General features: G+C 50.3%; 1 protein-coding gene across 4 annotated transcripts in view; it reads right to left on the reverse strand.

The window, feature by feature from the left end:
* The window catches only part of CYRIA (CYFIP related Rac1 interactor A), a 106,039-nt gene that overhangs the window by 55,554 nt on the left and 27,362 nt on the right, over positions 1-23,123 (reverse strand). For 3 of the 4 annotated variants that reach the window (XM_045979522.1, XM_045979518.1, XM_045979521.1), the window contains exons 2-3: positions 5,441-5,467; positions 3,671-3,805 (exon numbers count right to left, since the gene is read on the reverse strand). The gene's annotated coding sequence lies outside the window, so the exon portion shown is untranslated. Of the gene's footprint in view, positions 1-2,555; positions 2,674-3,670; positions 3,806-5,440; positions 5,468-23,123 lie in introns of all 4 variants that reach the window. The other variant, XM_045979519.1, reaches the window with a different exon arrangement.

A 23,123-nucleotide genomic window follows, 5' to 3' on the forward strand; every position in this document is an offset into this window, starting at 1 on the left:
ATGATCTGTATCTGTGACGGCTGGATCCCTGGTCATTGTCACAAACATGACCTCCTGGGAGGGGTGAGCACGCTTCATTTGTCTTGATGGCTTCCAGGCCTAGCACAGCATCTGACCCATGGTAGGGACTCCAGCATTCCCTGGCCAGCGACTGTGTCCTTTCTAAAAAGAACATTCTTTTTGTCCCCTTCAACTGGGAGAGGGTTAATAGATGGCTATTACCTATTTGCTTTCCAACTGGAGGAAAATGTATCAAGACCTAAATTCCGTCATTCCCGCTAGAACAGCACAGGCTTTGGCCAGCCACTCTCCAGCGAGAAACAAGGCTCATGCTCTAACCACTTCCCAGCCACGTGTACACTCAGGCTTCACAAGAACTGGCCAACACTTACCATTCACGAGGGCGACAGAAAGGGCCACGTATGCATCCGACCGGACGACTGCCTCATTCTCTCCATCCATAGGAACCTACTTAACATCCGAGGAAACTCTGATCTTACGATTCTCTAAGAAGTGCGTATAAAATAAGCCCTTTAAAAACCTCAGAATAAATTTAGGGTCGATAAAGTTAGACCCTTTGCCCCAGATAGCTCCAATCTCATCAGGCTATCCGTCTTTTCTTACAAAAGACTCTTCACAGGTCTGAGCTGCTCTCACGTGGACTCAACACCCTTGGTGGGTGTCCGAGGCCCCCGGCGAGGCTTCCATCCTCCCCTTCTGACTGGGACCCTCAGACTTGCCTCACCTCATGCTCCACAGCCATAATGACTGACAGGCACAGCGTCTCTAATGGGCAGCCCTGGCTTATCCCTTTCCTCTGCCTGGAAACCCCCAGTCCCCTTCCCTGACATTGCCCACCCTCCCGGCCACTCACCCGTCTGACCGTTCCTCACCTCTGGGACTGAGTGGAGACAACACGGCCCAGAAGCTGCTCCATTCTGTCCCCTCTGGGTGGGTCAGCAACCTCTCCTCAGGCTCCCTCACACCCACTCTTATTACAACACAGACAGTGTCGCCGGGTCCCTAGCAGGTCTCCCAGGAAAACCGTCAACCCCTTGAGGGCAGGGAGCAAATCCAGACATCATCTGTAGCCAGTGTCTACACTGACGCTCACGCAGAATAAACACTCAAATCTTTGCTGAATGAGCTGATTCCCTCTCTACCCCGAAGGCAAGACTTGGTAACACGCTATGTGAATGCATTCCAAGAAATCAGGTAGAAGTGACCCGTGGGAGGTTCCAGTGGGAAATGCCCACTCTAGCAAACTGGTTCCTCAGGGAACGATTTAGAACAGCGCCTCACTTTGGCCTAACTTATTAGTGTAACTTTTCCAAGCAGCCTGAACGGGGGCTGGATGGAGGGCTCCTAGGGCAGGGCCACGTCTCATTCATTCATCTCCGGAGTCTGCATACCTAATGCCCAATACGGGTTTTTGACTGGATGGCTTATAATCTATGGACAAGGGCATCCATCCCTTCTTCCATTTCAGGATGCTTCAGGAATGGGGAGATGATCTGGGGAAGAGGAAGGAACGGGAGAAGGATCTCTGGAAAGACCAGCCAGAGCATAAAAGCCCAAGACCTTACAGGCGCGTATGAGGCCCTACGTGATCTGATTGCGTCTCTGCTTCTCTCTACCTTCACCTCCTTCCTCTGTCCTCTTGCCCGTCTTGCTCCAGTCCTACTGGCTGCTTGGTGCCCCTTAAAGCCCAAGCACATTCCCCCGTCAGGCCTTTGTTCCTTCGAGCCTCACTCCCTCACTCTGTTTGGATCCCACTCCGATAATGCCGAAGCAGGGAGGCCTTTCCTTGGATCCTGTTCCCGCTTTCCCCACTTCCCATCTCTCTGGCTTGGCTTTATTTACTTATGGTTTCCTGATTTATTTTTTTCCATAACTCTTAATACTGTCTGATATATTGTACACCTGTTTACTTGTTGACCATCGCACGATCCCACCAGAATGCAAGCCCCACGAGAACAGGAACTACGGTTTGTTCTGTGCTGTATCCCTAAGACCAAGACTGTCACCTGCCATGTTCTTCACGCTCTCCCAACATCTGTGGAATGGATGGCTGGGTGAATGAGTGCCTAAAACTTCTAGACACACAAGGCACAAGGTTCTAATAGAACCCTATGGGGGACCAAAGCTATATTTAAGTAGTTCTAAATAGGAACTGGGGAGGATAAGGAGCCAACTTTTTTTTTTTTTTAAGGAAGAAATTATCTCCTTTGATTCTGATCACAAGGGTACAATATAGGGCATATGGTCCCCATCTTACTGGTGGGGAGACAGAACCCCACCAATTTAAGGTGATTTCAGCAAAATCATGGAACTAATAAATAGCAGAACTGAGGTTTGAAATCAGGTCTGATTCCAAAAGCTCTTCTCTTTCCTCTGACTTATACTGTAGACTGAAACCACAAGAGGAAGAAAGGAAGGGGGCACCAGATAATCCTATCCCCCTCAAAGAATGAGCGTGTGGTATCAGGAACAAGTCTAGGATAAAATGATCCTGGGAACTGGGACTGGAAACCACCCGAGAAATCCAGTCTTACCTTCTCTGCTGAGCTCAGCTGTGTGAAATGCTTCTGCTTTCAGTTTCAAGGGAACTCAAGACATCTAGATGTGAGGAAGAGCTTCAGGACAGAGGACAGCAGAAAGGAAGCCCAGCAACTGGAGAGGGATGAACAGGTGCAAGGCCACCTCAGGGCATTGGCATCTCCTTTGTGATTCCTGATCTTGCCAGGGTGGGTGCTGTAGGCCAGCTTAAGGAAATGTGCTAGAACACCAGCACCCAGGGCGCTGAGCCCCTCAGTATATCTTTAGTCATCTGGGATGGGTGTTGGCTCATGTCCGGTCCAAGTTCAATGAAGAAATTCAGGGAGGTGTGGCCCAACCCTTGCAGATAAGAAGTATCCATAGTGAACGGGGAGGGGGTGACAGAGGAGGGAGGGAGGAACAGCAAAGAACCCATGTGTGGGGGTAAGGCCTGGAGACCTGCCGCTGGAGCAGTGCAGTTGTCTTGGATGCTAACTGCACAAATGGAAAATGACTCAAAATATGTTACAGCGAGTGCGACGCAAGCCAGACCTCTTGCCTGAGACCCAAATCGTGTCCTGGGTTTGCTACTGAAGGACATCTCCTGCTCACCTAAATCTGCATGACTGGGATAGACAGAATGGATCCTGGAGCATTCTTCATCCCCAATGAATTCTGCAGGGGATAGTATCCTAGAACTACAGTTCGAGGCTGCTCTCTGCTGCTTGTGGTTCTAAGCTACTCTACTTCCTGCCTCACATTCTCCAGACCAGGATAAAAACAGCTCCCACTCAGAATGCAGGTGTAGAACCCAGGCACCTTTAACCGCTTCAAAAATATATCTTTGGGTTTTTTTGTTTGTTGGTCTTGTTTTGTTTTTCCTCCTTTTACGTGTATGTGGTCTTAGGAAGCATGACTTCTTTTTTTTTTTTTTAAATTCAAATTCAGTCAGCCAACTTACAGTATATCATTAGAGGAGGCACAACTTCTAATCAAAGATGATGAATCTGGTGACATGACCTCCCGTCACGCTGGCCAGTGTTCTGGAAGCACACCTAGCCCACATTCTCTCCACCAGCCTTGCCACTTATCCCTGCGCTGTCTGCTGGAACCCAAGCCATTTGTTCCTTACCTAGAGCTCTCTCTTGTGATTCAGGTTTCCCCGTCCAGGCTGATGGGACACAGCAGCTGGCAAGCCTGGGCTCCCAAACCAGGGCTGTGGCCCCCTAGAGTCCTGTCGTTTCTCCGTCGTCAAGTGAGTGTTAATCTGTTAAAGGGAATGCAAGTCATGTTACTTTGAGAGGCCATTTCCTGTTGTCTTCTAGAAAGAACACATGGGTTAAGGAGAGCAGAGAGAAGGCCAGAGTTACAGATGACCAGGCCTCCAAGGAACTGATGCAATCGCCACTTGTGCCATGCTTTCCTTTTGTAGTTTGGGAAACTGAGGCTCAGAAGCAAAAAGCCTCATTCAAGGACTCGGCCACTTGGAGAGTTCAAACTGGAATAGGTCTCGGAGTCTCTGGCCTTCGGAATTTTTTAAAAAGTAGCTTCGTGGTCAGGCTGACTTCTCAAACAAGTGGTCACTGACCCTGGTTGGGAAGTCTTTTTTTTTTTTTTAACAGATTCTCAAAAAGGGAGGTGGGACTTTTTCCAGATTGCTGTTTTTTATAGTTTTGCCCCTGGGAGCTAAATGAGTGAAACAGGCCTGTGGTTGGGATTGCTCTATTTCCCATCAGAAAAATGTTATTGTGGAACACTGGGCCCCAGGAGCACAGTAGTGGATGGGCTTTGTTTTTCAGTGATTTGTGCCCAGCCGGTCGCTGTCCCTGTCTCTCTGTCTTTCTCTCTTTCTCCATGTTTCAGGAAAACACAGTAACAGATATGGGCCCTCCTCCCAGGGGTATCATTTATTATGTGATTTTTCTGGCTACTATATACATGAACAGTCACTCCTCTGTGCGGAAAACCAAAACCCAGGAGGGGATCTCACATTTATTAAGCAAATAAGATCTGCCCGGCTACCATATGAATCTGACAGATACATTTTCCTGATCTGTCCTCAAAAATCCCCACGAGGTACCCATAACTCCATTTTTCCAAAAGCCTAGGGAACTCAGTTTCAGAGAACCAGAATGATCTATCATAGCATAAAGAGAAGAGAGTGCAGACCCAGAAATGAACTCCTATCTAACTCCCACATCACTGTTTTGTCCATCTAAACTAGACTTCAGTTACTTGGCCAAAACACCAGCAGTTGTCTTATTTTTCCAGTGTTTTATTTAGCTTGAATGCAGGAGAAAGTTCTCTGGAAACTATGACTTGTTGCAAGGACGGGAAGGATTACTCTTGTTAGGTTCTCCCTCAGACATCGGGCTCTAAAGGCCAGGCTTCCTGCTGTGCTCCCTGCAGAGGCCAGTGCCCAGAGAAGCTGAGCCTGTCCCTGGCTCCCAGCAGTGAGAGAGGGCCCATCAGGAAATCATGATTATCTACGCTCTGCTCTTTGTTCCTGTTCTCAGACAACAAGGGACAGGGCTGGAGAGCCAGGCTCCGGGGTGGAGAAAGAGGAAGAAAAAACAGGAAGTGAAGGGGGGGGAGAGGAAGGAAGGAAATGATATGGAAAACACAGGGACTCTGAAAAGTCCTTGGCCCTATGAGAAAGTGAATCCTGAGCCTGCCTTGGGGAGGCCAGCCCTGCACTTTGGGAAACTGGGTCACAGAGGTAAAGGGGGAGAGGGGTTTGTCTCCTCCGGATTTGGGGTTGTGTTCATAAAGTCCCAGCACAGAGCACAGCCTGAGGAAAAGGGAGCCCTGACCCAGGGGCTGTTTCCTGTGCACATGGGTGTAGGCAGCGAGGAAGGTGAATTTCTGAAGAAGGATCCAGGGGTAAGACAGCATCTCTCACCTTTTGCCGGGTGTACCACAGAAGGACCTGGAAACAAGAGAGAAGAAGTTGAAGTGATCAGGTATCAGGGTCACTGTTCCGTCCCCACTGCTTTCTCTCTCAAACACTCTCAGAATTATAATCTATTTTCTGTGTATATGATAGGAACTTGATTCTCCCCCTGAGGCCCAGCCAGAATCCCACTTTCTTCCACCACAAAACTAAGAGGGTCAGGCTGGTAAAATGCTAAGTCGTTGTCAAACAGTGACTCTTTGGTACTTCCAGAATGTTCTCCTAACCATGGTGTCCCCTCAAAAGTCCCCCGACTCCCACTGTACATCATGAAGGACACGGTCACCTGGTTAAGCTAACCACCACATGAATAGATAACCCTAATCATAACCTGATCCTTCCACAGGGCTAATACTGTTAACACTTCCCAGCCTCCTGATGGGGACCAGGAAGGGGACCGTAACAAGGAGCCCTCTGACAGGCAAGCCTAGTCCCGCCCACGCTAGCGGTTCCCAAACTCATTTTGCATCTGGAGAAGCTAACCGAAAGTACAATTCCATCCTGGAGTGGCGGTCAAAGCTTCTGGAGAGTTTTGATGTCACCATCCTGGCTCTGGTCCACCGACCAGCATTTGGGTCACTTATGATCTTAACCAGCCCTCAGCACAGCCCACCTTCTTCCACCCGACTGATGTGGTCACAGAGGCCCTCTCAGGGAGGGACTCGCTCTGAGGATCTGCCCTCAACTCAGTGAATTACTCCCCCGGCATCCAGACAGAGAGCAACGTGAAGTAAGCCAATCTCTGAGAGGAGTCCAAGCTTTTGAAGTGACGGCTGATGGCTTCCTGTTTGAGTCACCCTTAGGCCAGATGTCCCTGAGAGAGCGCAGAGGTCAGCAGGGAAGGACACTTAAAACTCCCGTCTCGGGTCCCCACAAGCAGCACAACCTCACACAACCCCAGTGCTGAGTGACTTCTGTCCCCAGCCACGTGGACTGTCGCCGGGGCTGTGGCCATGTCCCCCTGCTCTACCTGAGACCATCAGGGGCCCTCGCTTCTGTGCCACCCTCATTCTGGGTCATTTTTTAGAGTGGTCATTGCCCCCATTTTGAAACTGGGGACACTGAAATCCAGAGACATGAAAGGACTAATCTAGGGTCACACCACAGAACCCAGATGATGACAGGCATCTCCTGACCTGTCTACGACGGGTGGCTTTTTCTCCATGTTATGTGTCCCTGCCCTGTTCAGTGGAGGTGCTGAGAGCTCAGAATAGCTGTGTGTCTTCCACTTTTGAAAGGCTCCAGAAGTGAAAGTGCAGGGCAGGGGCACACCAAAGAGAAGGCAAAGAACGGTGAGAAGGCCAAGCGTGGGTGGTTTGCTCCCGAGAGTCCCCACGAACCAGCAGCAGAGCCTAGACTCGAGCCAGGAGACCTCCCTGCAGCCTCAGTCCCACGGCACCAAGAATACCAGGGGACATGGAAAAACAGGAGCGGGCAGGGTTTTATGATACAAATAGCCCCCATTCAGCAGGCACCCCCTGGCCATCAGGCATTGTTAGGCTTAGTGACCCCTGATACCTCCCAGCAACCACATGAGAGAAGTATCCCTCTTGCCCCCTTTCACAGATAAGGACACTGACGTGTTCCTCCAAGGGACTCAGCGTTTGGGTGGTAGGTAGAGCCAAGATTTCGATTCAGGCAGTCTGGGTGGACTTCCTGCTCTCAACCACTAAGGAATCCTCCCTTTCAGAGCAGTCACATTAAAAGAAAAAGAAGAAAGAAAGAAAGGGTGAGGCATACAGAAAAGCAAATTAATGGAAAGAGCCAGGGAATAAAGTTCCCCCTGGGAACAGGGGACACCATTATTCAAGAGGCGCAGGAAGGGAGGAAGCTCCCCAGATGGAGAACACCGAAAGGTGCCCCACAGGCTCACCCAGGAATCTGGACCCTGCCCCTTCTTGCGTGGCACCCCCCTCCCCCCACAGTAAGTGATGTTCTGGCCTTGGTGTTTATACAGCGTTGTTCACGGGAAGAGGAAGGAGGCTGGGCCGAGGAGGCTGGCAAGGGAAGAGTCCTCGGGGTGGTGATGCCTTGGGAGCCATCTTCCATGTCACAGAGGGATGGCCCCACCGGGCAGGAGGCGAGGGAGACTGTCCACAGTCTTCACCTGGGACAGCACGCACACTCCCAGGGACACTAGGTTCTGGGGATGCTACTCGCTTTTAGTCTCATGAAGACCCGGGGAGCAGGGCAGGACAAGCATCACCCATCACCATGTCACAGATGGAGGGACTAGAGCCACAATAATAATGGTCATGAAATAATAATAACAATAATAATAATAGTGGCAATGCCGTACGTTGGTAGCGTATCATGTATCAAGAAATAAGCACTTGCTTGACCTGGGTAATCACATAATGAAACCAACCATGGAGACTCTATGATTATCCCCAATGTAGAGTTGAGATAAGCTAAGTAATTTCCTCAAGGTCAAAAAGCCAGCAAGTTATGAGAAAGGATCTAAACCACTCTCTATTTGACATTTTGGCCCGTGATTTCTCCTCGAAGCCACATGTGTTATGAGACAGGGACATGCCTCCGTCACAGGGTGCAGCCGTGCTCGCGCACAGCCAGGCTCGGAGCCGTGGGAGCACACGGATGCAGGCTTTTCTTCAAGTATATCATCCACACCGCATCTCTGCTGAGTGCACATACAAGATGACACGCAATTAGGGTGACCACGTGATTGATCAGACAAACCCAGATCCTTCTCAGAGTGAAAAGGGGGCATTAATGATGCCTCTGGGACAACAGACAGAGAGCAGGAGGGGCCCGGGCCCACAAGACATCTGGTCAACCCCCACATAGTCCACAAGGCCTTGTTTGTGGGGCTGCTTGTTTGTATGCCTAGTTGTGCTGGACTCTCCTGGGTGTCCCCCTGCTTTCCAACCCACGTAAATGCCCCTTTGCAGCCACTCACTCTCCTGTGCTCAGCAGAATGCCTTCTAAATCTGCTGGGCTCAAAGGCCCTACATGTAAAACAGGCTGATGTAATTTGATTATAAAGGAGTCACGCTATGATTCAAGAAGCAAGGCGTGACGAGTTTCGGCAATATATTTTAAAAGGACCATTGGGTTCCTTGGGCCCTCACACCCGGCACCTGAATGTGAAGCTGTTCTGATAACCAGGCAGTTCCCCAAACAGGAGGGCTCAGTGGCTCTCCTTTCCGAGGCAGCTTAGGGCAGTGTGGGAGCAGCCACCCAGCCTCACTGGAGAAACTGAGGCCCACTGCCAGGTGGACCCCGCTTCCTCAGGGATAGCATTGCTAGGACAAGCCAGCCTTCCTCCAAGACCAGCAGGTGCTGACCCTGACCCAGGGGCTGCTGAGCTGGAGCCTTTGGCCAGGGATCTGGCCTGGAGAGGAAGCCCTACTTAAGAATCAGGCCATAGCGGGTTGCATTCATTTAATCAAGGAACATCACAGCACTTGTAGTCTAGTGATTTCTGAGGACTCTAGAGAAGCTCTCGGGGCTGAGGAGGGCTACCCATGCCTGGAGGGGCTGCTCTCAGAGACACTGGCCACAGGCCTCATCCTGTAGTAACAGGCGGCAACGCCTGCTCTCTGCTTCCTGAAGCAGCTTCTGCAAGTGATGATATTTGAGGAATAAGTGAGACCCTTCTTTCTAAATTAGGTCACATTCACAGGTTGTGGGGGTTAGGGCATGGACTTTTGGAGGGGCGACCACCAATAAAACCACTACTGACATCGGTACTATCATTACCACTATTGATATGACTGTTAATGCCATTCACAGGATCCCTGAGTTCTAGAGAAGGGGAGGGACTTGTCTATTGCCACCCAGCAGGTAGGCAGAGAAGCCAGGACTGGACACAGCTCTCGGGACTGGTTCCAGTTTCTTGCATCTTGGCATGTAGCCTCTTGTGCTGGGGACACAACCTGGGAGCAGGCCAGAGTGTCTGGGCTCAGGCAATTCTAGACTGTCAGAGGTCAATGAGTGGGTGATGGTGAGGGGATCAAAACATCACACTCATTTGCACTGTGCACTGACTGTGCACCCGGCCGTGTGCTCCACATCATGTGGTCCTCCTGGAAATGGCTGTGCTCATTCAGATAAGGACTTAGAGAGTAACTCTGAGAGGCAGAGTGAGTAGCCAAGGTTGACAGTAAGCTGGGGTGGGGGGTGGGTAACACCTCTGAGCCCAAGTTCAATCCCTAATTCCGTAATACCACATACTACAGCTCACAGCTGGTGTATCTGGTGTAGGGTGAGAGGGCCGTCGCCAGTGGCAGGCAGTGGCAGAACCAGGACACGAGCCTGGGTCTCTGCTCCTGAGCTCACACCTGCTCCATTTCCCAGGGTCGTGGCTCAGCATCTGTCTGTCATCTCTGTCACACCGCAACAGCCCTAAGGTAAGTGCCCCCATGTGGAGGGCAGGAGGACAGGAGGACAGCAGCTTCATTGGCTGGACCTGTCAGGCAACTGGGTCCAGTTATTTAAGAAGTTCACATCTCATTCTCTGCTCGCCAGCAGCACAGTGGCCCCCTCCTCTTTGCGAAGAACGTGTTTTACAGTATTGATCACGTCAACCGGAGGTTCTCCTCTGGGGTGGGCAGGGGGAGACACTTCTGAAAATGAGTGGGGCCAGCATCCTCTCCCTGATGACCCTGAGTGTCAGTATAATTAAATCGCAGACAACAGGGGAATTTCCATCTTCCCTCCTCCCTCCCTGGGCAGCAACCATAGGATTGCTGCCTTTCTGTAGGGAAAGGGCCATAACCTAATGGGTTTGAGGCATCAACATCTGACAGCCGCCTTGTCTGCACAGACAGGCGGCAGTAAGACAGAGACAGACAGTTCAGCCTGCAGAGGCTGTGCCCAACCATCCCCAGTGACACAGCCGGGAAGATGTAGCAGGAATGTTTTATAGGCAGTCGAGGAAACCCAAGTCTACTCCCAATGTGGCCTTGGCTGGACTGTGTGACCTTTACTTAGTCACTGCTTCTCTCTGATCTGCAGATGGAAAGTCTATTAAATGCAGATGTTTCAGCAACATATATACCAGCAGCTTCTCTGGGCCAGCTTCTCTGGGCCACTTTGAAGATCAAATGAGCTTTGTCTTCTAAAGCATCAAAGCTACTTATGTCCGTGTTTTCTCTTTGCCACTGGACAGGGAGCTGGATAAGAGGAAAGGCAGATCTTACTTATCTTCAAGGGGGAGTTACAGCTCTTGTAACTAGCCCAGAGTCCCGCAAAAATGACAAGGATCGATTGTAAAACTTGGCTTCCTTGAAGCCTCAGTGTGGCTGGAGACGAGGGAAGGAGGTGGCAGAGACAGCAGGAAAAGAGATGGGTGTCAGGCTATGAAGGGCTTTACCCGCTCTGGTGCTTCCTGGGATGCTGCCCGTAAGTTAGCACATCAAACACTTTTCCAAGTGTTAGTGGGGGGATGAAGCTGTGGCAAGCGTCTGGGGTCTTGAGCCCATCAGCTGTGAACTGTAACTTCTTTGCACCTTGGCCTCTGTCTGTCCATTTCATGTGAACTTTAGAAAATACAACTGCTCCTCACTACGTGGGCAAAGTGGGCCTGGACGATGAGAGTAAAGGATTGCTCTGAAGTTCAAGGCCAGGGCTGCCCAGGAGTAAGAAGCTAAGAAATGGTGCCATGGCCAGATTGCACTGAGCGTAATCTGAAAGCCAGTCCAGCTGGAGTCATTTGCCATCCAAGTCCCTGCGGTGGGGATGGGTTCCTGCATACTATGCCAACATCGGCGGCACTCACGCGCCCAACGCCACACGCGTGTCCTACGTCTGACGCCATCCGAGCGCTGCAAACCACCTGTGAACTCCCCACCAGCCCCTGGCCTGTAGCAACAGAGGGCGCTTTCTAGGGGGCTTCTGTTGGTGTTTGATAGAGATAGCGCCTCTGCCGTGAGACCGGAGGGAGGCAGAGCACTGCGGGTTGAGAAGCTAGTGAACCAGGCTCCATCTCTGCTTTGATCTCACATCTCTACGACAGCGGGCAGGTCACTCCCTGCCACCTGCATAATGAAGAAGGCCTTGGAACTCGGGACTCGGGCTGCCTAGAACAGCCCATCGGTGGAGCCCATCTATGGAGTAAGAGCCTAACCTAGGATACATACGGCCATTTGAGAAAGTAATTTTCTTCCAAGGCAGGTCTCTGCTAAACTACCAGACAAACAGTTCCCCTCCTGCCCAATGGCCGGATCTGACTCCAAATCCAACAGGGACACTCTGAGGTCCAGAGGGTGTCTGGAATCAGTCCTCCTGCTACTGATTCCGGACAGTTCCACCCAGGGTGAGTCATTTTCCCTTCCCTGTTTACTCACGTGAGCCTCAGAGGTTATGCTACCTAGCTCGTGCTGTTTCCCAGCAAACTCTTGTTTCCTGACCCTCCACGGGAAGCCCTCATCTTTGTTACCTTGGATGCCGTGAGGCTGGATGTCCTTCGCTTCGTGGACAGGGACAGACATGCTGTCATGAATCTGGCATGCAAGACAATGGGGCCTTTCCATCCTTCTTAGTAAGGGCAAAGGGTCACAGTCAACCCAGGGGGAGTGATTGAGAACCTACCTGCGACAGCTGGGAGACGGTTTATCATGGGGGACCACGGTCACCCTGGCCTAGGAAGACAAACCCTGGGGACTGCGCTCACGCACCAGCACAGCTGGTCCCTTCCTGGGCCCCTCATGGCGAGGAGAATCAGGAGTCATCCATCACCATTCAGCACGGCCTTCATCCTCAAGCCTCAGAGAGACGGTGCCTTCCTCAACAGCACAGGGCTGCAGGGCATGAGTGTGGTCACCCCTTTTCAGGGTCCCGGACACCCCATACCTTGCCAAAGGCAAAAAAGCAAGTGGGAGCCGCAGACAGGAAAACGCCTCTGACTCGAGCCCCGTGGAAGCTGATGACAAGAGAATGTGCTTTCCTGTGAGGCCCACGGCCTTCTAACAAGAATCCACTTTCCAAAGCCTTGCATTCAGGTCTCTCCATCACCGGGTCCTTTACATCACCATCCTTTACAGAAAGTCTCAGTTTAAGCCCAACGGGCTTTACTGCAGTTTTGTGTTTTCTTGCCTGTTCTGCAGCCTTAGGCTTATACCTCCATACATCTCCATCCTTCCAAGTCAGCAGCGGCCTCACCTCCTCCAGGAAGTCCTCTCTGATACTCTGCTGACCTCTCCCTTCTCTGAACTCCCATGGCACTTTCTGTCTATGCCACTCTGCATTAGTGCCTGTGGGGGGGCTCCCTCACTTTTTGACTGGACTGTTGTACCACTCCCTAACTGGTTTCATCCTGCCTGGACTCTGGCCCTTTGCTCTGCAGAAAGAAATTTCTAAAGCACCCTTCCGACGATGTGTCTTCTCTTTCTGCACTTCTCACCGTCTTCAGGAGAAACTCCTAATGCCACATCATGCTCCCACCCTTCCCGCGGGGCCACCCACATTCTAGTCACACTGAACTGCTTCCCAAGGTCATGGAATGAGGTGGTACCAACATTGGGATGAGAATCCAGGTCTTCCGATAACCCAGGTGAAGTTTCTTCCCATAGTCCCAGCTCCCCAAGGTCTCGCGCTGGACCAGAGAGAAGGAGCATATGGCACTGAGCCATGACCAAGTGGAAAAAGCCAAGACCAGCTGAGTTCTTAGGCCTGATGAGCTGATACTATAATGACAACCAGCCAGTCCTTTGAGCAATCGAGTAGGTGAGCACACACCCGAGGCTCCCAGCATAAGCTAGCTCTCCTTTCACAGGTGTGGAGACTGGGTCTTACAGAAGTCCAAGTTCATATCCAGACTGAAACTCTAGCCTACTCCCTACTCCCATCTCCCAGAAGGGTAAATCCAATAGTCCTGTGGCCACCACTACCCTGTATCTCCAGGCACTTCACACTCAATATGATGGATGCTGACCAACAGCCCTTAGGTAGCTCCTGTTCAGGAGTTGATTCAATCCAGGAGATCCTAAGACCAGAGCTTTCCTGCTTCTGCAGTTCCTCAGGTGGGAAGATTATGAAACCAAATGTTAACAGGAGAGGGAGAAAATTCCACTCTAACTGTTCTGTGCTTATCCAAAGGGGCAATCAAAGCCTTCCCCAGGCTAATGCTTCCCCATGGCACCTTCCAGTGTGTTTCTGTGGATGGGGAAGAGGGAAGGGGGTAGAAGCAGTCCAGGAGAGAGCAAAGCTCTCTGAGCAGAAGCACACGGGGACCCAGTGGCATCCTGGAACCAGCTGGCACCAGCCAACCAGAGCCAAGCATGTCTCCTCCCAACTTCCGGTTCAGGGATATCTTTTTGAGAAGAAACCGGCCACGGTGGGGGTACTGCACCATGGCCTTGGCAACCCTCCCAGTCAGGTTTGCTTTGCTTCTGTTTTTCCCAGAGCGTCAGTGACTAAACATTCACCACCACACCAGTGAGTGGATCCACAAGAAGGGCACTGGTTGGGAAGACAGCGCCTTAAATTATAACCTTAGCTCTTTCCCTGACTCACTGTTTGATAGGCAAGTCTTCCCTTCCTGGCCCTCAATTACTTTAGCTATAAAAGGGGAGCAAAAAATCCTTCCGCCTAACTACATAAACTAGGACAATAGACAGAAGGGCGTTTCGGTAAATGTAAAGTCTGAGGACGTATTTGGCAATGTCTGTGGACATTTTTGGCTGTTCCAGCTGGAGCGCGTGTGTGGTGTTCCTGGCACCCAGGGTAGAAGCCAGGGACGCCGCTGAACATCCTGCAAAGCCCTGAGAGTCTCCCACAATAAAGACTGATTTTGGCCCAAGTGTCAGTAGCGCTGAAGTTGAAAAACCTTGATGGAAGATTTTCACACACTCTAACTCTAACTGTTCTGTACTTACCCGAAGAGGTGATCGAAGTCCTCACCAGACTAATGCTTCCCTGTGGCCCATCCAAGGTCCCCCAACACATCAGCATGTGGGAGAAACATCAAGGGGACTTGGATCAGTTTGCAGGATTCCTACCCAGACAGCCGATGAGTGCGGAACACTGGGACGCAGGCGGCAGAGAGAAAGGACCAGGACAAGATACGGTGCCGGGCACACAGTAGGTGCTCAATAACAGATTGTGGGAAAAGCGAACGGGTCTGAAATCCTGATGTGCTCCTTCCTGAAAGCCCGCAGGCCAGTGCGCATGCGCATCCCCTCCCCCAAGGTGACACCAGGTGGAAGGATGTAACTAACACAATTTCACCTCCTCTGGGAGGGACATGGTGTCCAGTTCCAGCCCTGGAGACTCGGGTTAGACAAATAATCACCAGTCGGGCAATAGCAGCAGCCTTGTCAGAAGAGCAATTTTATTAAAGTTACTTTCTAATCTGAGTTGAAACATCTTGAAAGGTGAGGTTTTCAACCCTCCCCTGGGGAGGCAATTGTTCAAAACACACAGCAGGCAGCCTTGCTTTCCACACATTCAGAAACCACTTTTTTTTTTTTTTCTTAAGACAGTCCTTTTATCCCTTCGACCACATGGGATTGCAAATGTACTTAGCACAAGCCACCCGAAGCGGAAACAGTGCTGGGTAAGATCCACTCCTGTCGCTGCGGCCACCGTGGGGAGCCACAGCCGAAGCAGTCCGGGGCGGGCACAGCTCAGAAACTCTGAGGGAAAAAAAGCCGGGGCGGGCCACACATCAGTGGTCCCTGAGCCTCTGGGGCCTCGAGCCCGTGTGGCCTCTGGGCCAGGCTGAGCCACAAACCCTTTCTGGAAGACCCCCGCACATCTCCCAGCTCCTTGCCCCTGTGCTGGGGGAAGCGGCCGATTTCTCAAGGAGATGACAGGAGAGAGGACCTCCCTGCGTGTCTCTCTGAAGATCTGAATCTGACCATAAACCATCTGACTCACAAAGCCCTTTAATTAAAAGCCCAAGGGTTCAGAGCTAATTCTAGATGTGACAGGACCCAGTGGCTTCTCAGGCACCAGAGCTGCGAGCAGAGTAATGAAGGTAATTTGGCCCTTCCTGGTCTGTGAATGACAACTCATTCAGCTATAAATTAGACTCCAAGGATGCCAGAGCTGGAAGCCACCTGGGCGACGGTCTGCCCTCCCCCTGCACCGTGTGGACGAGGAGCTGGAGGCCCGGGGAGGGGGGACGGGCTGCCCCAGGCCCGCTGCTGAGTTTCTTACTGACTCTTTGGCTGATGCAGCATTTTTGAGTGCCCAGAAGAGGCTCTTGTTCAGGTCCTTCTACCAAATTCCAAGGCTACTTGGAGCTCAGGAAGGAATAAGCTGGTTACAATCCAGGCAGAACTCACAGATGGGAGAAGAACATCTTCAGGGAAAGAAATTTCAAAACCACTTACTGAGAACCAGCTCTGTCCTTGGCTGCACGTGGCCTTTTCAACCGCTCATCTCTCACTCATTTCTCACGTCCACACCCTGGCAACATGAGTCTCCTTATGCCCGTCATGGAGATAAGGCAACCCAGGTTAAGAGAAATAAGGAAATGTGTGGAAGGCCAAACAGCTGGAGATTTTTCTTTGTTATTCTGATGCTCCTGCCTTGAACAGATGCTTTTCATTTTTTTTTTTTTTTAAGTTAAAGTTGTAATGTCTAAAGCAATGCCATGATGGCTTTCTTCATCAGTGACGGTAAAATCCTTTTACTGTATTTTTAATAATCTGATTTCTTAGATTGAAAGCTGGACTGTTTTTCATACTACTAACACTCAATAGTTTTGAATCTCCTTTAAGTACCAAGTACTCTACAAAATAATCTCTTGTCATTAACAAACAGCTTCGTACGACACCTCTCCCTCATTTCACTGAGACAGATACAAAGGCTCCGAGCATTAAGTTCAATTTCCTGAGATCACACAGATCACCCATTCTTGGCAGAAGTGGGATTCTCACTCAGGTCTGTCTGCCTGAATACCGCGTTCCTTCTATCCTAACGACCTGCTTCTCCCCCAGTGACTTTGTTGACTCCGTGATAGATCAGACACCACAGATTTAGAGATGAACTTTCTCAAGTGTATCAGCTGGGCACAGTACCAAAGGCCTGGGTCGGGGCGGTGATAAATGGGGCAGCAGTGGTGACCTCATCTTGGGGCCTGAAAGCAGCCACATGCCTGATGGTACACAGGACAGTCACCAAACCCAGCCTGGTGGGCTGACTCCTTGTTTGGGGTACATCCGGAGGGACAGTGACAGGGAGGAAGAATCCCACCATGACCCACCCTGCAGCCGATTGCTGTCTTCCTGAATTTCTCTAGGATGAAGATTCTGAGAGCAAAGCGTGGTGACTCGCTCATGTTCGCTAGCAGCTCCTGAGCTCTGAGAAAAGATACATACGTGAAGATACAATGTGGCAGCGTTGCAATGAGAATGAGTGGACTCATGTGACCGTGCCAGTAATGGATGTCTGAGTCTCACGGTGGGAATCTAGGGGATGAAGGCTTCCTAGGAGTACCTACACTGAGTCTGGAATCCACGCAGGATGTACCCACTGAAATGAGGAACGTGTGAAGGAGAGTGGGAAGGGGGTGGTGCTCGGGCTCAGGTAACAAGGAGACAATATGTATGGACAGAAGTGATGAGGCTCACGAAGTAAGAACTCCATGCGGTGGGGTAAGGCTGGGGTGTACAACATGATGGGGTGCAGCGGGAGGGAAGCCTGAACGGAAGCTCGAGGTAGGGGCTGAGCTAGAAGACAGAGTACCGGCAAAGCCTCGGAAAGGACCGTCCCCTCTGAACGGGAGCTGGATCGTAGGGTTCCCCTTTTATTGTTTTCCCGTGGTGGGGCAATACCATCAGGCTTGTATTGTAGATCACATATATGCCTGTGTGGACGTGTATGTGTGTTTCACTGCTCAAGGGACAGGGACCGTAGTCCATTACATCTCCGCTCCAGCTTCCAATTATTTCATCTCGAAAATGCTAAAAACGTGGTGTGCCCACCATATCCCAAAAGCATAAGAAGAATAAAAGGAGACAGTTAATAAAGGGATTATTAAAGATTAAAAAAAGATGAGATGCCTATATAAAGAATCATAACCAGCTTCTCCCAGGCTCTCTCAAGGAGAGCTCAGTCAGCACTGTGAAATACCCACTCCAAGAGGATGAATTGGGAGGGAGATTATGGGGCCTGGAGCAGAGAACACCCCTTCCTACAGTCACAGGCATTCTTGTCTGATGTCCTACCCAGTACTGTGCCTGGGGATGCACTGTGCCCTCAACACTTGTGTTCGGGGCTAATGTTCTGATCCCTTCGAGGGCTCTAAGGAGCCAAAAAAGCAAGCAGCAAACACCTGCCTTTCCTCTTGACCCAGTGGATGGCTCCAATTTCGGATCAAAGAATTAGTTTCAGAAAGCCCTTCTTGACTCTGAGAGAAGTCGGGAAAGCACACCTGATATTCAGAGGATATCTGTGCTAAGGGGTGGGTGTATGGATGCCTAGTTCATGTGTCGTCCCTCTCAGTCAGCCCTGACTCTGCGGGTGTCTGACTCCTGCTGAAATCGGACAAGACAAAGTCGGAGCAGGCCCAGTACCTGGAGCGCAGGCCAGTGGGTGTGGGACAAAAGCTTCCTTCCAAGAGAACAGAGCAGTTTCCAATCATTGCACAATTACCTTCATTAGCATAACGTCTCCTCTCCTCCTGCATTCTCTAAAACACTTTCCTTTTCCATCTAAGGAAGAAGGCAGAGACCGAAATTGCTGCCACCGAGAGGGGGAAAAAAAAATCTGTAAAATTTAAACCATGGGGCATTTGTTCAAGACTCTTGGGTAATGATGTCTCTTGATACGTAATTCATGATAGCCTTAAAGCTTGGCCTGCTTCTGACACAAAGATCATATACTTGGGGGAAGTCAGGGAGGCAGAGGGAGAAAATCACTTTTAAATGGTCCCACTGTACTTTGTCTTTGAGTAAAGCCAGACGATATTTTGGACCATTCTTTTCTACCATAAGGGCTTCCCTTAAAAAGCTTTTTTATTTTTTTCCCCCTCTTGTAAATTGAAGAGGCAGCTTATCACCCAGTTTCAGTTTTATCTTCTGTAACACTAGATAAAAGATGAGTCTGGATCCATCTGTTAGCACATACAGCCTAGAAACTGTGTGAAAGCAATCTCTCTCTCCCTCTCTCTCCCCGCCCCCTTCTTCCCCCCCCCCCGCTTTGCAAAAAAAGGGGGGAAAATCCACACTTTTAAAAAATTTATCATCAGCAATCCTACCCAATGCCGACCAGATAGCAGCACTTTTCTCCTTTTATGGGCAGAGTCAGGAGGAAGCCAGCCTTGCCACAAAGGCTCGTCCCCCTACGCTGCCACATGAATTGGGATGCTGGCGCTGGCGGCAGGCCAGCCCCTTCCCCCACAGCCCGGAGTTCCAACCTCACGGAAATCAGTGAGGATCCCCCTTGGGTGCCATTACCTGCACGAGTGTGAGCCCACTTGTGCTGAGGCTGGGAGACTGGCAGAGCAGCGGGAGGGTTTCTGTCCTCTGGTACAAAGGTCGTGCTCCTGGGGTGGATTTGCCTGGGTAAATGAGCAGGCAGGCTGCCTGGGCCCCATCTGGGTCACTTGGCATTTCCTATGGTACTGCCAGGCAGGGTGGCACCACGCATTTCCCCCTCCCCAGGGCTCTGACTACTGCTTCACCCAACAATTCAGGAAATGCCGCGCACGGCTGATCAGCCCAGACGCCACAGAAGAATCAGAGCCCGAGGGTGGGAGGTGGCCTGGATGGGCCCTCGCTGGCACTCATCTCTCCCATCTCCAAAATGACCTCCCTGAAGTCCGGGAATGCAGAGCTCCTTTGTTTCTTCAATGCAGAAACTGTGTTAATCACAGAGTTCCAGAAATAAGCATGCTTTATGTCATTAGCGAGGTGAAACTCAAGTGCTCCTGGTTCAGAGCAGGACTGGGGGGGCGGAGGTGACAAGTACCAGGGACCAGGGACTGCCTAGGTCACTGCACTTCAAAAGGCTCCTGTGGTTTTTAGGGAGGGCCCAGAGCCCCAGCTACAGGCCAGGCCAGCTCCGCACTCCTGAGTGTTAACGTCCTGCGGGTTCTGCCTCCGCTGAGTCTCACGTCACCCCCCTCCCACCTCTCCTCCCTCCTCCCACTGCCACTGCCCTAATTTAGGTCCTTCTTCTCTTTCTTTCTTCTGGACGGTTCTGCACACACAGCCAGATGACTCTTCCCAAAGCAGCACAACTATTCCCACATCACTCTGTGGCTCCAAAGCCTTTAATGATTTCCCCGTTGACCAAGAAATAAAGCCCAGAATCTAATTTCTAAGACTCTCTTCATCAGGTCCTGGCCAAAATTCCATGCCCCGTCTCCCACTTGTCTCTCTCCTTCCCACACCCTTCCCTCCCGCTCAGTGCCCCCTTTCCAGCTGTCTCCCTTGCTCTAGCGTTCCCTCTGTCTGAAATAGTTCTCTCTTCTCTGCCTTCTCATTTCTGAATCCTGTCCATCCTTCAAGGCCACATTCAAAGGCCACTTCAGCCCATGGACTCAACCTTGACCGCCAGGGGAAACTTCGTGGCCTCTGAACTTCCATAATTTTATCCTACCTCAATCGCTTCCTGGTGCCCAGACACCTTGGTTTTCTCTCTTAGATGGTAAGATAACTGAGGGCAGAGGAGTGTGCATTGGACTTAAACACACTCATGCCACCCAAGTAGGTCCTGGTACACCAGCGTAGCTCACTAACGTTACCTCAGTAATTAGTGGGGATGGTTCCAGGCTTGCTGACATAAGCTATTTTGTGGGGGCCTGGCTACTTGAACAGATCACATCACTGCCGTGTAGAACATCATAGAGGAGCACACAACATGTGGAGGACACAGGCTGGGTGGGCAGGGACCCAGTGGGCATACCCATGACTTCCAGGAGCCTAATGATGATGAGTTCTCAATCCAATGATGAGTTCTCAACCTTCATTGTCACTAGACCATCATCAGTGGTGACACAGTTGAGTCTTTGTTCCAAAAAGTCTTAGTCACCTGACCCCTAGACCGTAGTCTCCTAGTGCTCCTCCTAGTTAACGTCTGCTCCTTCTTCCTCTCTTTGGCTGGTTCCTTGGCTTTCTTCCCAAACTTCACCTTGGCATCTCCCGGAACTCAGGCCTTCAGGCTCTTTCTTCTCTATCAGGACTCACGCTTTTGGTGACCTTATCTGGGTTCATGGTTTTGAGTATTATCTCTATTTCAATGAATGTCAAATCCATAATTCCAGCTTTGACCTCTCCCTTATTTACAATAACCACAGCCTCCTCAAAATCTACACTTGGAAGCCTACCTCAAATGTGTCACAGCCCCAGACTGAACTCCCCGTCTCCTCTTCTGTGCAGCTCCCCACCCCTCAGTCTTTCTCATCTCAGCTAATGACAATTCCATCTATCCAGTGTCCTAGGACAAAAACGTTGAGTCATCCCAGCCTCCTCTCTTATTTCACGCCCCACATGCAATCCTTCCAAAAATCCTTCTGGCTTTACCTTTAAAATATATCCAGCATAGATCAAAATGTATTCCCTTTACACTGTGCTCCATGTTTTTTCCATTCCTTTTTTGACCTTCTAATATACTAGAAGGTAATAAATATCACTTTATTACCTTCCCTTGATTTATTATTATTATTGCTTTATTATCTACTTTTTCGCCTCACTGATGTAAGCCTTTCCCCAGAGCCTAGAACTATACATCCCCCAAAGCAGGCTTTCAGTAAACAGTTGTCCAATGCTTGAATGGATGACTTTAGTTGATGATCTCTGAACTGTAGCTTAAAAAATACACAGCATCCAGCCACAGAGAAAGGCATCTGTAGGCAGGGGAAATGTAAGAAGCAAGGACCTAGAGATACACCCTTCTCCACTGTCTTAAGACACAGCACTGTCCTGAAAGCCTGGTGGAATTATATAAAACCACGGGAGGAGCAGACTTGAACCGTTCACAACCTGTCCAAACCAAACAAGGAAAGGTCCAAGGGATTTCAGTGAATAATTATGCTTTTGTTTTATAAAAAATAGATACAGTCAAAATGAAACAAAACCACCCAACGTCGGTAAATAATTGTATCTAAACATCCCCTTTGTAATTTTATTTACCTTCCACATTTTCCACATCCCCTGCCCCCCCCTCCAGGATATTACAAAAGGAGTATCTGGTTCTGTCTATATTCACCTACAATTCCATGGTGTGTGTGTTTCCTGTGTGTGTTTCCAGGACCAGGCCCATGGCAGTCTTGCTCCCTGTCACTCCCTCAGTGTCCACCCAGACACAGTGTTTTCAAAGTATTTATCTGCTCAAGGAAGGCATAAGTAAATGCATTCTCGATGTCTCCTGCCAGGACCAGTTCTATGATATAAGAACATTCTGAGAAACAACTCGCCACCAGACTTTCTTTGAGGCAGCAAATGCATTAGCCCTCACGTGACCCCAGTGCCCAGCCCCATGGCCAGTGTCCAGCACTGTCGATGCCTAAAATCAAGTTAATCTACAGGACCAAAGAGATAAAGAACACCCACATACATCCTGCTTGTTGACTCTATGCCAGCATCTCAGCCCTCTCTGCTCTGTTGATGGGAGAGCAGAGCGCAGGCCTCGGGGGAGGTGGACACTGCACTTAGCTGTCATGTCCACAGGGAGGTTATGATGGGAACCAGAAAGGCTCTGCTCTAGGACCATCCTCTTTAGTGGACAGGTTGAATCACAGGCCTCAGTGCTTGCATCCAGAAAAAGGATACCCTCATAGGCTATGGTGAGGATTTGCATGGCCCTTCGGAGGCTGGTTGCATTGATTTCAGCCTCAGAGGACCATTTCTCCTCTGGGTGCTCCCTGCCGCGGCCCCCCAGGGAGCTGGAGCTGATTGCGCTCTTCAAGAGGCATCTGTTGTGCGGGTCCTGGGCTTAACTACTGGTCTCTATCCAAAGACTCCTCTACGCATGCTTCCTTCACAGATGTTTGTGAAGAGATCTGCCATTACCAATCTCAGAAGCATGATTAGGGGCTTTGGGCTCTGATTAGAATCAGGAATTAACTGGGCTAAATAATAAAAGACGACTCCAGCCTCCCTGTGCATGCTTTCTTCTACTTTTGGAGGGTCTCTACCATAGAAGGGGTGGATTATTGCTATGGGAGATGAGAAAGGGAGCAGAAAACTGAAGCAGGATGTTCACTGCCATGCCGCCAGCAAGCCCAAACACACACGCACACACACACAGACACATACACACACAGGGAGCGTGGCCACCAGGCCGCCCAGAGACCAGAAGCTGATTGGATTTACTTCCTAAAAAGGCAAGACTTATCAAGGACAATGATGAACATCCAAATGAAAAGGTATGAAATCCCATTTTCATTGTGGTAGAAACCAGGGGCAAGGCATTCTTGCAACTGAAAGTCACATTTCAGTAGGACCTGCGGACAAGTTCCAGGGGACAGAGGGAGGTAAGCAGAATGCATTCACGACTGCATTCTTTTCATGTTTCTCCAGCATGAGGGTACTTCTATGGCCAGTAACAAAAATCACACATGGCTTACATCCGTCACTTATTTGCCTCTGAGTTAATCGGCTCCCTTCTTCTTGGCTTATATATTGATTCCACCAACAAGGATGCACCCTGAGCTGGTGCAAAGGGTGGGGGACTTGGGGCCAGAAGTTTTGGTCTCAACTAAAACCCTAAAACT

Source organism: Meles meles, chromosome 15 (genome assembly GCF_922984935.1).
Source record: "Meles meles chromosome 15, mMelMel3.1 paternal haplotype, whole genome shotgun sequence".
Classification (NCBI taxonomy): Eukaryota; Metazoa; Chordata; class Mammalia; order Carnivora; family Mustelidae; genus Meles; species Meles meles.